Here is a 14,736-nt window from a genome sequence, read left to right on the forward strand (position 1 = left end):
CCTATGCCTCTATGATATTGCAAGCCTAGCTAGACCAGTTACTGAGCAAGTTGCTCTAGCTGACCCTGCCTCAGTTGGAGGGCTGGATTCGATGATCTCCAGCGGTCAGTCCAACCTGGAAAAAAAAGCCATATATATGAAAGATCATATATCATGTGTATGTCAACACAACTACGGAAGTTCATGTGAAGAATGTTTCTCCACTCAAATGGCTTGTGGGAAATGCACTTGAAAAATCTGAAAGAAACAAGGCTGCTTTTCTGTGGCTAGGTCATGGGTTAGAATGAGGGTGACAGAGGGGTGTGTTATGAGGAGGACAGCTGATTCTCAGGAACTCCTCATGCAGGAGGACATGCCTGGCTGTGAAGGGGCCTGTGAGGTCAGTTCTGTCTCTGGAGGTGACAGGCCAGCAACAGGAACATGGCTGGGAAAGTCCTTCTGCCAAGCTACAGCATAGGACCTCTCCAGGAAAAGGGCTGGGGTACAGGCTGTCATGTCCATTTTGCCTGTGGACATGAGAGGACAGCAGCAGGCATGTGGCTTGGTCACGTCTCTGGGAGAAGCTGAAAGGCCAGCAGCAGCCATGTGGTTTAGAAGACCATGTGGAGGTGACTTCACTTTTTTGAGGGGAAAGACCACCAAAAATAGCTTTTGAGTTAGGTTCCCTACTTGGAGGGCAGTTCCTGAGGTGGTAAAGCTTTCCTGGGTAGTGGGAAAAAAGAGGAGAGGGGAAAAGATTTCACAAAGTGTAATGTTGCAAATGGAGAGTGGCTATCGGGAGGAAGAACTTTCACTCTAGGGGTCCTGCTGCGGTGCAAGAGCTCAGCCAGAGGGAGCCTGGATCAGCCCATGGCTTTGTGTTTCAAGGAACAGCCGGTGAGAGTGGAGGTACCTCAGCAAAGGTATGGCAATGTTGGGGTGAGAGCAAGGCAGGGCAGCGAGATGGTGCCTGCAGCCTGCAGGGCAACAGGGGCAGGGCTCCAACCATGTAGGACAGCCTGTGGTGAAGAGGGCAGAGGGCACTGTCAAGGCTGGAAGGCACCAGTAGAACCCAGGTCTGTGTCCCCTTGGCTGTGGCAGCTGTCTCTGCCTCTGAGGGCCATGACAAGACATGATGTCCTCACGGCACGGGGGCATCGTTGCCTCCTTGCAGCCCCATGGGGAAGCTGGAAGTCGCTGTGCCATTGCTGTCCTTCACTGGGCATTGGATGCCCACCTTCCATGGTCCCCAGGAAGAGCCCTGAGCCCTCTGTGAGGGACAGCACCCACCTCCCCACAGGCTGCAGGTCACGGCTTGGCCTTTCTGCTTCATCAAGCAAGCCAAGACTTTGCTCAGCAGCAGAGCTGCCTGCACAGCGCCTTTGCCTTCCTGCACTCACAGCCCCCAAGGATGGGCTCTAACAAGGCCATGGGGAGGCTTTCTCAGGCATGGCCCTCAGTGGGGCCCATTAACGCTTCCAGGGACTGTGGGCTTTGCTCCGGACTTGGTGTTCTTGAGAGGTTTCTTCAGGCTCCTCTGAACACCTGAAGTCCAGAGCACCACAGACACCCTGGGCTCATGACGAGGGAGAACGCCCCTGACGAGCCCTGTCTTCCATCAGGGACATCTGGTCTTCAAGTTTGGCTCCTACGCTTAATGAGATAAGTTTCAGCCGTACAGTGAAAGAGAAAGGCAGGTAATGAGCACTTTGGGGAAATGATAGAAGGCTTTTCCAATTACTATTGATGCACAGTGTCTCCTGAGGAGGTGCGGACAAGTAGGAAAAGCAGTCCCTGGAGCTAATAACTGCGTGGACAGCCTTGCTCCCCAGCTCTCCAGCCTCAATATTTTTGTCTTCAGCCCCATGAGACTTACATCACTTTACATCAGATCTTCAACCAACTCTGCAGCTGAATATAGCAAATTCTTGGCTATAATTATTGCCTGCTTTCCTTAGAGAACAGGGTGTAAGCAGGAATAAAAGAGGGATTAACTATCGTGTGTGTGTGGGGGGGGGGGGGGGAGTGGGATAGAAATTAATAAATAAAAAATACATTTCTCAGCTGTATAATTGTTAGTTCAAGCAAATCCCCATGAAGTCTATTGCCACTACTGAAGAGTTGCCCATAGGGAATATTAGAGACACTACTGAAAGACAGTCCAAATTTTCCTCTCTGAACCTTAAAGCACAAGCTACATAGGTAAAATGGATTGGAGCGATCAAAGAGAAAGAGGAGAAAGGCATCTGGAGATGAACTTCTTAATCCATAGCTGTAAATCAGGAAACCAGGACGCCAGGCTATTCCAAATGTCTTCAATTTCATAGAAGGTGCAAACGTTCTGGAACTCACAACAAATAATAGGATGTGTTCAAATTTTTTTTACACATATATCTGTAGAATTTCTCCCACTTTGATCTACGTAGATGCAACAACTGGTATTAAGAAGAGCACAGACTCTGCCTTCAGACGCCACCTTCATATCTAACGCCATTCCATTTTGCACAGCTATAGGGGCTATTTCTCACACTTCTTCCTGCAAAGCCTTCATGGCACCTGCAGGGTCCTTGGCCATCTCTTCCATTGCTGTGCATCTCTTTATCACTGCCTTCTCCAATTCAGGAACCGCTAACCAAGGAGTAACCAAGGCCACAAGCAGGCTGATGATCTGGGCTATCATTATGACACCCATTACATCTGAGAAGCTCATAGGCCACTAGGAGGCACGTGGCCATGAAGGCGAGCTTGAGGTCCCTGGAGTGTCCAGTTCCCTTGTGGGATTGGCCATCAGCAGCCCAGCTGGTTATGGCTGCAGTAAGAAAGGCACTTGGACTCTGAGACAAAGTGTCATTTCAATTGGCCTTGGCTAGAGCCAACTCTCTACACACAGAGACAATCGTGTCAGCTGTATGCCGTCCCTTCCGAGGCCGGGAACACGGAGTTTCCAGCATTGGGAGAGCGGTGCAGCAAGTTGTGCAGATCCTGCCTGCAGAAGGGTTATCCCACACTGCTCCCGTCAGCTCTTGAAGTGTTTTCTGCCAGGGAAACCCATTCTAGTCATCACTTCTCGTGTTCTAAGAGGAGATGTTCACTTGGGAGTTGGTAACTGCAGTCCCAGGTAAAGGTAAGGGCGTGCGGTTGGCCATTCACCAGCAGCTTCCTGCAGATTTCTTCTTCCAGTATGGCTTATTCTGCAACCCAGGGGCACACTCAGCACAGCTCAGCCTGAAGGCCAAGAGGTACGTGGAGCACAGCACAGGCCCGCTCAGGTTTTCTGTGACACTCATCACTAACTCCTCCATGTGCAAAGGGCTTCTGCTCAGATTCTCTCAACCTCCTGATGAAGGTTAGAAGGAGAACGACATCTCCTTTAGACCGCTAGAGAAAGGGAACTTTACTTGAAGGCCTTGGTTGAAGGGAAAGTGGAAGATGATCTGCAGGAGCGGGCTGGAAATTAGGACCATGCGTGGCAATCAGTTAGCTGAAGGGAATGTGCTAGAGCTTGTAGGTCACTAACCCTGGGAAGACAAGGAGTGTGAATAGACACAACAATTAACATGATGAGCCATGCTGAGAGAGCATAGGGGAGTGGGGGGACGGATGCCGTGAAGGAAGGGTAACACCCTGCTGTTAATTGCTGGTAGTTAACCATCAATCGGGGACTGCCTAGTATGCAAGGCTTAGCTTCAGGAACCAATCTGTTTAAAACGCGCAGCTTCAGGAACCAACTGTTTAAAACGTGCAGCTTCAAGAACCAATCTTTTTAAAATGCGCAGCTTCTGAAAGTGTATATAAACTCGTGCTTCTGTACAATAAATTGACATTTGCTTGTATCACCCTGCATCCCGTCTCTCCATCGCAGCAATGATCCCTGACCAACATGGCACAAATGCTTTGCTGGACTTGTTTTGAACAGAAAGACAAGGCAGGAATGGTGAAAAATGTGGACAGCACCTTTCTGTCAAGTATGGGTGACGCTGGTAAAGTAGAAATCAAGGGCAAGTCAACAAGACAAACTGTAGCAGGGCTGAGTAGAGAGGAGAGATCACCTCCACCAACCCTTGGGCAGTGCTCTTCCTAATGCAGCCCCGGATGCCATGGGCCTTATTTGAAAGGTGCAAAGCCAGGAGAAGAGGAGGCTTTGGGGACACCTAATAACAGCCTTCCCATATCTTCTTGGGCCATATCAGCAAGAAAAGGCAGCCAGGTTCTTGCCTGTTGTGCGTGATGGGAGGATGAGAGCCAATGGGCATCAGCTGAAACAAGGGAAGACAATGTCCTTCCCCATGAAGACAGTCAAGCAGTGGAGCAGATGTCCCACAGAGCTTGTGCCATGTCCATCCTTGGAGCTTTTCAAGCCCCACTTGAAGGAAAGCGTGAGCTACTTGCTTCAACCCCATAACTGATCGTTCTCTAAGCAGCATGTAGGCCTGGACACCTCCTGAGGTCCCTTCCAGCATGAATGATTCTGGATCTCCATCCACCATGGATCTTGCCTTCGTGATGGCAGGGAAATCACTCAGGTTTCCAGCGGCTGTTGAAGCCAATCAGAAAGTTGGTCAGATGACCTGCGATGTTCTTTTCCCACTCCAAGCTTTGCTGCTCAGATGCAGGGCTGCTTGGCTGGTTCCTATGGATTCCTATTCTTCACCCTTTCCTAACTTTTCCCTCCTTTCCCACGCACAATTGCTTCTCGTTGACCACCCCTGTATCCTCCCATGCAAGCAGCTCACCTCTCCTTTCCCTTTCCTCCCTGGCCATTGGCTGTCCTCCTTTGGTGATTCTTTGGAGGTTCTCACCATAGGTGGCCACCCAGACAAGGGATTCATCATCCCCCTTGACTCAGCATCATCCCCCTTGACACAGCACTGTTGTGGCCACATCCAGGTTATCTGTGCCTGGGCTTTGAGGTTTCTCATTCTGGAGGAATGGGGGGAAAGTGGAGAGGCTGTGGAGGATACCTGCCTGGATTGAGTTTGGTGCCTGTGGAGAGAGACTGAAGGTCCTGGGCTTCTTGATACTGGCAAAGTGGAGCCTCAGGGCACCACAGTAACAGCATGCACCTGCTTGAAGGGGGGTGTCAGAGATAAGGGAGTGATTCCTGATAGTGACAGGAAGAGAAAACCTCCGCAAAGTGCTGCTTGGAAGGGTAAGATTGGATGTGAGGAAAAAGAAATGTCCCTCTGAGGGTTGCCCTCTGATGCCAGAGTTCACCCAGAGGGAGCCTGGATCGTTCCATGGCTTTGAGTTTCAAGGAGCAAGCAGGGATGAGGGGAGAAACTCCAGAAAAGGCAGAGAAATGCAGGTGTGAGGGCTGGGTGGGAAAGCAAGGAAGATGCCAACCCCCAGAGTGGAAAGAGGTGCCACATGGACAGTGTAGGGCAACTTGCAGTGGAGACGGCCCAGGGCTGCAGCGAGGCTGAATGGCCCCACAGGGGGCTGAGGCCTCTGTCCCCCTGGCAATGGCAGCTGCCTCTCCCACCAAGGCCTGTGACATAGAACTTGATTTGGAGGGTCTTATGTTCTGCCCTCCAAGAGCCTGGGGGTCAGGGCTTGGTCTTTCTGCTTCATAAAAAAATCTAAATGTGTTTTGCAGCATTACAGCCACTGACACAGTACCTTTGCCTGCCTGCAGGTCTGGCCTCTAATTAGCTACTCTAACGAGTCCATGGGGACGCTTTGTCAGCAATGGCCCTCAGCGGGACCCATCAATGTTTGAAGGTATTTTCAGTGTTGCTTCTGACTTACATTCCTTCAGTGGTTGGTTCAGTCTGCTCTCAGTAGCTCAGGTTCATGGCAGGAGCCCCCAAGGCCCTAATGAGGTATTTGCCTTTTCTCATTTCCTTCAAGTCTTGAAGACCTGTGCAGCTAATTGAATCTGTTCCATTCATGTAGATAAGAGAGAGGATTTCAAAGTGCACTTCAAAATAATTATTTTTCATTTCATAGGTTGTATTTTGCTACTTTTTAGGCTAGAGGGGAGGTTCTAGCAGCAATCTCCAAGTGATAATGATGCAGAGGGTCTCCTCATCAGGCCTGGACTGGTAGGAAATGCAGTCGCTTGAGGTCTAACACCAGAAGGACAACCTTGCTCTGAATGTCCCCAAGACCACCCTTTTTCTCATTGTCCCCTGGGACTCACATCCCTTCTCCTTACGTCAGACTTCTCCCCTCAATTCTGCAGGTGGGTGCTGCAGCTCCTTTGCACCATCCCCACCAATTTGCCTTAGAGGACAGGCTGCACACAGGTGCAGAAGAATTATTCAAATCTGCAAGCAATGTGAAGAATGATCAAATGTCATAAATAAGCCAACACCCTCCACAAGCAGGTGCCATGTCCAAGCTGTCTCTGATGAGGTGCCTTTCTGCAAGGGACACTCTCATGAGAAATCTTTTAGGTGCTAGATACAGAAATATAGATCTAAAGACAAGGGAAGAGTTGGGTAAGGAGACAGTTTGGCTGTGGGGAGACATGCAAGCTTTTCCTTCCTGAAGTAAAAACAGCAGCACAGGTGAGACGTACCTAAAAGACCAAAGAATAAAGGGAGGAGAAAACAGGTGAATAACTGAAAGAGCCTTTGCTGAGACAGTCTGCTGAAAAGATGACTTCAGAAGTCGTCACTGTCTCCTGCTCAGGTACAAATATGTTAAAGATGAGAGAAAATAGGGGCGTGGTATAACTAATAGCAATGGTGAAGTTCTGGTATAAAATCAGTATTTCCTTGAAGTATCGCTTTTGAAAGCTCCTTGAATTGGCAGAGGTCACTTGTGAGAAAGGACAAGTAAGTGTTGCAACTGTCTTGGAAGGAGTCCGTAAGTGCAGCTCGGGGAACCACAGGCTGCACGGACCCCCAGTGGTGAGGGGTGTGCCACCAGTTAGAGTCCTCTTGGGTGACATTTCTGGCACCTGAGCGGGTAACTGTCCAGGTGGATTTTCCAAGGGTAACTCCTGCCTCGCCAACCTGACAGCCTGCAGTTGTGCGTGAGGAGCTCCACAGTGGATGTCATTTCCCTCAGCTTCAGCAAAACTCTTGTCATGGTCTTCATCAGCGTTCTTCTGCCCAAGCGAGGCCATGACACTCTGGGTGCAAACAGAAAGAGATGAGTAAAACACCAGCTGGATGGTCAGGCTGAGAGAGCAGTGGGGAAGGGCTCACACCCCACCTGGAGGCCACTGGGACATACTGGGGCAGTGTGGGCTGAAGAGGGTCCCAATCAGAAAGTCAGCCAAGTAACGACAATCACACCAATGTGGCTACATATCGTCCTACTTTATTTAGCAACTTTGTCATATTTATACTTCTAATACACTGTTCACGCGGCAGCTGCCTGACAGTCATTGGTTGTCGGTTACGTATTCATGTTACTTGTTGATTGGTTGTCATGCTGCAAGCGCCTAATAAGGATGTGCTAACTTAGCGGTTTTCATATCTTGCTTGGCATCCGGCCTTGTTCTTGTACAATGCTCATTATTCTTTATTCTGCCTATTCAAGGACAGTACAAGATCTTCAAAGGAACTTTGTAATCTGCAGGCCAGGGTTGTCCAACTCCTGCAAGGGGACAGTATGCCCTTGTTCTGCCAAGAATTCCCCTACACATCCCCCTTTTTCTTTCTGGATAACCCAGGCTCTATCAACGATTGATTCTAAATCTTTCTTCAAACAGGACAAAATACAACAAAAGATAACAAGCACAGCAAAGATAATAACAAAAATTTAATCCCTTCCATCAATAAGGTTTTCGACCAGCCAGTGATTCCCCATCCTGTAAGCCAATCGTCATAAGGATTTTCAGTAAAACTGAGTTTCTTCATATTATCTTGTAGTTGGGAAAGCTTTCTGTGAATGGACTCAGAATGATCAGCAAGATTCATACAGCACATTCCTCAAAACCCTCACAGCCGTGTCCTTGTGCTAATAACAGAAAATCAATGGCAGCTCGATTTTGTATTAAAGCATGTCGTATACTGTCGACATCAGTGGTGAGTCATCTAATACTCTGGAGGTAATGTTAACTTGTTCTCTGTCCAACAAGCCAACTGTCTCAACTGAGAGCCTTGGCAGAAGCAACTTGTGGTGTAAAGAGTGATGCTAAAATGACAGATGGACGTTCCCACAACTCAACATCATCTGCACATTCAGGTCCCAATTGGTATACACTACGTCTGATGCGTTTAAACTTGTTACTTATGTTAAGCATTTGATGGATACCAGGGGCAAATAATGTTAGTTTGCCAAAGCAGCATGGTCCCTCCCGGTGCCCTTGCAGGTACGGCGGGCCAGGCACCATCTCCACAAACGAGGAATACTCCCCGAGGCAACATCTTTGCTTTTTCGTTTGTCTCACCAGACCATGAAACAGGCCAAGTCCAATCGTTACAGTAACCGGTGATGTTATAATGCCAGGGGGACCCAGGGGCAATTCAAGGATTATCATTTCTTGTTTTGTGGATCCTAAAATTACCTGAGTCAATGTCTTTCTTGTAAAACCCCCAAAATAAACAGTAGTTTCCCAGCATAGATCCTAAGATGTCAAGCTCCTGAGGTTCCATGCCGGTAACATTCCGGCCCTGAGCAATTTGGAACGCTTGAGCCCCCGAGGGGGTTTCTTGGAATACCAAGTGATTGGCACCAATCGGCTTGCACAGACCCACTGTTGATGGTGCAAAAGTCATTTGCTGCTTGGTCGAGGTAGTCGGAGTATATTTTACCTGTTGTCCAGTGCCCAAACTCCTTCATATGGTTTAAAGGGACCCCAATCAAACAGGTATGAAATGGGTCAGATGGGGTAGCTAACGGTAAGCAAAATGAATCTTGCCCTGTCTTGTTGGCCCAGGTAACCCACATGTGCATTTGTGGTTGGACAGGAACCCATGCTGTTCCTTGTGAGGGCATGCTGATGACTCCTATCAGCCCTACAATCAGGTCAAACAATTCCATTATCTCACAATCTTGTTCCCAACTGACAAAACAAGCACCACAAGCCAAGAGCTTGTGTTTTCTTTGTAGCTAAAACAACAGTTAAGTTTTTTGTCAAGGCCCACCAAGAGATAGCTTCTATTCTGCTGTCAATACTTTCTGGCATCCATATTTCTGGAAAATGTTGACTTGGCTTAGGGTTCAAAAATTCCCTACAAGTATTTTCAAAAGTAATATTAGCAAAGCTCTTTTGACAATCTAAGTACAAAGCATAATCATTTCGCAAGCGGCTACAACCTATAACAAAATTCTGTCTACAGTTACCACAACTTAATATTATTGCTGCTCGTTCCCTATAGTTTTCACAAACAGCATTCTTCGTATTACAAGTTTTTTTCAACGCAGCATTACAAGCTCGTGACCCAAATGATTGTCTTCTCGCTGCTGTCAACAGCACGTCTTCTATGGTGGATGGGACTGGCCCAAGCTCTGCACAGAGTTTGTTAAATACTGGTTGGAGATAAAGCTGTCATCTATATTTTCTCCATTCTTCTGGAGTTGACATGCAGGGCGGACAAATCTGCTAGGGACCCATAGAGGTCCTTTATCTGTGGAAACACAAAAACACCCTCTACCGATGAACAACACTGGACTGGGTCCTTCCCAGTTGCCTGTAGTCATGTTCTTAGAATGAACCTGTAACCCAGGCATGGCCTGTGTTTGACTTCCCTGAATAGCCTGATGGTGTATAACAACGGGGGCCCTTCTCTTCCTTCTGTCAGGGACAAATAATTCAATGTAAACAACACCTTGTTTAATCGCTTGGTTACATCAGTCTTTTCTGGCGTCTTTCATGTCACTTAGCTGTTGTCCATGTGGCATCACACTCCATTTGATTGGTCCCAGAGTGGCGCCCACACACTGCTCCCCCCTTGTGCGGGCATCCTGCTTTCTCTCATCTTTCTGTCCAACTCTCTTATCTCTCTGTGAATACAGTTCTTTATCTCTCTTGGCCTTGCATATGTCCTTCACAACACCTGCAGCTTGTTACGGCTTCGGCCTGCTCGGCCTGCTATTACAACAGTTACTTGGTCTGGATTGCTCATTATATGTCTGTTGTCTTCCAGCCACTCCACAAATCCCCTTTTTGTTTTTGAGTGATCCAGACCCCTTTTATCATTCAGTCCATCATTCTCATAAAGCAATTCCACACACAACCCAATATCATTAAAAAGATTACAATGGCAATTAATACCGTTATCCCATGCAGAAACAAATCTTTTAACCCTCCAGTAATTCCTAAACTCTGTAGCCAGTCCGTTAACCTGTTCTCAATCTTTATGGCTTGTACTTTTTTTTTAACTCAGCAAGCTGCTTATGAATAGAGTTCGAGTGATCAGTCAAATTCATACAACACTTCCCTTAGCGCTGTCCACTATAGGCTATTGTCTACTGTTCATGCTGTTTCCTTATCTTCTACAGGTGACATCACATTCCTCCTTTGTTCTGTCTCATCCTAGTTTCTTCTCATACTCCCTCAAAGTTATTTAACTCTTTGCTGCAGGATCAAAGCTGCACATCGTCAAAGCAAGGCCAAAGCTGCACTTTATCTACGTTAAAGCAACCCACTGTCTCTGTTCTGTACAATTCTACAATTCCCCCTTTCTGTTTTTGAACAGCTAGTACCAGGTTTGTCATGCTCTGCAGGGCCCTTGCAAACAGGACGGCAACCAAGGCAACAGCAAACAAACAATACTGCCAACTGTGTGAATGGATGCCAAAAAGGCTGACGTTTTCTCAGACTTTGATAGCATGTTGCTGCAGTGGGGCACCTAAAATCCATTCAGCACATACCATCAAAATCCTTAGAGCCATGCCCTTGAGCCAACAAGAAAAAGCCAGTAGTTGCTCTGTTTTGTATGTCATAGCGGCAAATTTGACTCAGATTCTTAACTGCCTACCAAACAAGGTGATTTAACTCTTTAATGCTTTCCCTGCTGTTACTTCGGGTAAGAGAAGAACCGCTGCAATACGTTCCCATCAATTCCAATAATCAACTGCATCATTACATGATTCATCCAAAGTTATATTGTGTTTGAGTGCATTATGCTTATCAACATGTTCACGTGTTGATTTATGTGGGTGTCATGGTCCTGTCATAGCCTCCTACTGAACTAGCATCTACATAAAGACAACTATCGACATTCCAAGTGCAAACAATATCAACTTCTTTTGGATTAACTTTATACAGAGGTAATCAATTATCCCAAATATCAAGGCTTTCAGTAAGATTCTTCATTCCCTACATACATTCACTTTTTGCAACAATGTCTGCAAAGTCAGTTTCAAGGAAGGGCACACCAAACAAGGACTGGTTCTGTAAGGAGACCCACACATCAGTTGTTGGGTTGACTGGCAGCAGCAGTGCTCCCACGATCCGGCACGCTAATCTCAGGCCGCACACAGCGAGCAGGTATCCATGGCAGACCTTCATCTGTAGAGACACAAGCATAACCTCTCCCCCAAGTTAACATCCATGCGGTCCTGACCACTGCGCGGTACAAGGGTCTTTTGTGCCTACTAAGACGCCTTTGTGCTTTGGCTGCTTATTACCAAGTGACACAAAGTCAAAATGGGAGACACCGCATGGTCGGCAGAGATTTTCAAAAAGTTCAAAACATCAGCATGCTTTCTCTGAACGTGCCTCTGGGGTCATTCCCTTCATTCCCTCTTTTTTTTTATGTAACCAGAGAGACTTTCCCATAACAGAGAAGCCCTTATTTACATCTCTGAGCCTGGACACAAACCGCAGCTGCATGCACCACCAGGCTCAGGGCAGAAATCATTCAGCAGTTACATAGCTGTATATCACTACACGCATGCAGACACCTATTTATCACTAGATAACCGTGTTTATCTTTCCTACTCTCCTTCACAATACCCAGCTGTTCTCTCATCTCTTGTTAGGTCAAACATTCTCATTTTCCTCTCCTATATCTCTCTCCAGACATTCTCTATCCTCCTCTTTTTTGCTTGTTAATTCCAAAGAGGCAAAGGTTGTGTGTAGCTGGGTGACCATGACCTGATTTATGTTACAATCAACTAAACACTGAATACAGGAAAAAAGGCACGGGAGTTATAAGGCAAACATCAATAAGGTGATTAAAGATAATTATAATAAATCCTGTAATACTTTTGATCCATGGCCTAAAGTTTCCCAGCCGTGAGAAGACACCAAAGGCATCCCACCACTGGCTCTGCTGCAGATATTTGTTTAAGGCTTTTTAGTTTTGTTTGCTTTTGTGGATTGATTCAGAGTGGTCGCTCAGATTCACATAACATATCCTATCAAAGTCTTCACACTCTTGTCCCCATGCTAATAATAAAAATCAATAGCAACTCGGTTCTGTAGCAACATATGACGGGCAGAACTGACATCTGTTAATAAGCCAGAAAAAATAATATACTTGTAGTATTACTTTCTTTAGCAAGCTAGCAATCAGTGACAGGAGCTTTCGGGGCAGAGGAGGTGTGGACGGAATCGCCATCGTTGGTGGTGTGTTGAGAAGAGTCTCGCTGTTGGTGGAATTTACAGCCTCCTCTGGTTTAGCACTCGTGCTGTTGGTGGAATTTACTGCTTCCTCTGGTTTGGCACCGTTAGTAGAATTAGTCCACACTTGGTGAAGAGTAGTCAGAATTTGCCACCAAGGTGCTAAATGGATTCCTGTCTCGGAGTCCCCCTCCGTGGCAGCATCATACAATCGTCTGCTGACCACTTTCATTTCTTTTAAAGTCTCTAAAATCAACCTCCACATTGTGGAGAATATTGCACTTTCTTCAGAGCCTGACCTAATGTCCTCCCACAGTGCCGCGCTGGTCTTATACCAAGCTGTTAACGCAAAAGCCGCGCTCACTGAGGGGATCAGCCCTCGCTGCCGAGCCCGTGACAGCAACTTCCTCAGGCTTCCCTCATCACAAGATAACCCTCTCTGAGAGAGGATATGTTGGAGGAGCTTCACCACTGCCGCTTCTTCTTTGCTCAGCATGGCCCCCATCTCCTCCCCGACCGCTCCCCTGATCGGGGCAAGATTCCAACGGCTGCGCACGCATCTTCCCAGGCACCGAGGCAGCGCCTGCTACGGCCAGCTTCTTCTGCCCCCTCTGAGCCGCCTCTGCACTCCTGGAAGCATGGACAAGAGGGTCCCTGTTCGGGCGCCACTTCTTGATGCAGTAGGCTCAGACACAACTTATATGACCAATGTGATCAAGTTAAAGCCGCGTTATTAATAGACTCACACCAATTTATACTCTACAGCTAAAAATGCACACACTACGCACGCTTTGTTATGTAAAAGGTGATCGGTTAAAACTGCTCGTTCACACGCTCCCACCTCCCAAGTTGTTGGTCCCAGTGCGGTGCCAACACGCTGCTCCCCCCTTGTGCAGGCATCCTGTTGTTATCATCTTTCTGTCCAACTCTCTTACCTCTCTGTGAATACACAGTTTCTTTGTCTCCCTTGGCCTTGCACATGTCCTTCACAACACCTGCAGCTTGTTAGAGCTGCGGCCTGTTATTACAATCAAGTTACTTGGTCTGGATTGCTCATAATATGCCCGTTTTCTTCCAGCCACTCCACATTTTTGAGTCTGTTTTGACTTGCATCACCACAACTGGTGACCCCAACGTGCTGATGTGACCCAATAAGGGGTATCATAAGGAGACCCTGAGACGGTGCCGACATGACCCCGGTAAGGGGTGTCAGGAGCAGATCCTGAGATTGTGACCAGCGGGTTGCTGGGAAGATGGAGCCTGGTGAAGCAGAATAGCGCAGTGGAGCGGCTGCAAGATCCCAGGAGAACGTGACACCAGAAATGTGAGCCAACAGGGACAGCATGGGGACTAATTTAAGGAAGATACCATGGTGCTGTCAGTGTTGAAGTTAGTGTTACAGCAGCGTGGAACTACTTTAGATGGGCTCTGGTTAAGATGTATGTTATTGTGGGCCAAGAGACAAGGAGTAGAAGCATCCACCATGACTGCTTTTAGTGTGTCGACCTGGGAGAATTTGGGATCGACACTGTTAGAAGCTGCGGCGAAAGGGGACAAAGAGGTGTCGTGGCTTTTGGCTACATGGGCACTGCTTAGTGATGCTGTGGGGGGCTTGAAAAGTCAGCAAGATGTCAGTGGGGGTGTATCAGCCAGACCTCCCCTGGATCACCCTTCAGTCAACAGACAAGAGGGTGAGGTCGTGGGGGAGGGGGAGAATCCGTGCCCCTTACCAGTCACCACGCCTCATTGTCCCAAAGCCCCCAGATCTGCCCAATGGCATCGACCTATGTTCGGTAGTGATTCCGAGGATGAGGACGGCAAGCAGAAACCTCGGCGGACTGATCCCTGCCCCCCTGAGTCCCACCGCCATTTATGGCAGCCCACACTCCCTCCTCCCACAGCTGCTTCTCCCCTCCCGCCTGCCCCCTCTGCTCCTCCCCTGCCTACGCAGGGTGGAAATGCCAAAAATCGGGAATCATGTCCAGCTACGACAAGGTTATCAGTCAGAGGCAGTGATGAATGTGGTGGTGGTAGAAATCCAGTATCCAACGTAATGGTAATGCCACGCGGCCCTCGGCAATTTTGGCAGGCTGTAAAAGATGGGGTACTGAAAGAGGGAAACTGGAATTTAGTAGGACATACAGGTAGACCGCTCCTTGATGTTACTACTCCTTCCACTGTTGCACTGCATGCATGTCCTGTTATAACAGGAGACGTGGCTGCTGGTAATCCCAAGGTTCATACAGCACCTGCTTGAAAAATAGTGCAGGACTTGCAAAAACCTGTTT

Source organism: Falco peregrinus, unplaced genomic scaffold (assembly GCF_023634155.1).
Source record: "Falco peregrinus isolate bFalPer1 unplaced genomic scaffold, bFalPer1.pri scaffold_42, whole genome shotgun sequence".
In the NCBI taxonomy this organism is placed as follows: domain Eukaryota; kingdom Metazoa; phylum Chordata; class Aves; order Falconiformes; family Falconidae; genus Falco; species Falco peregrinus.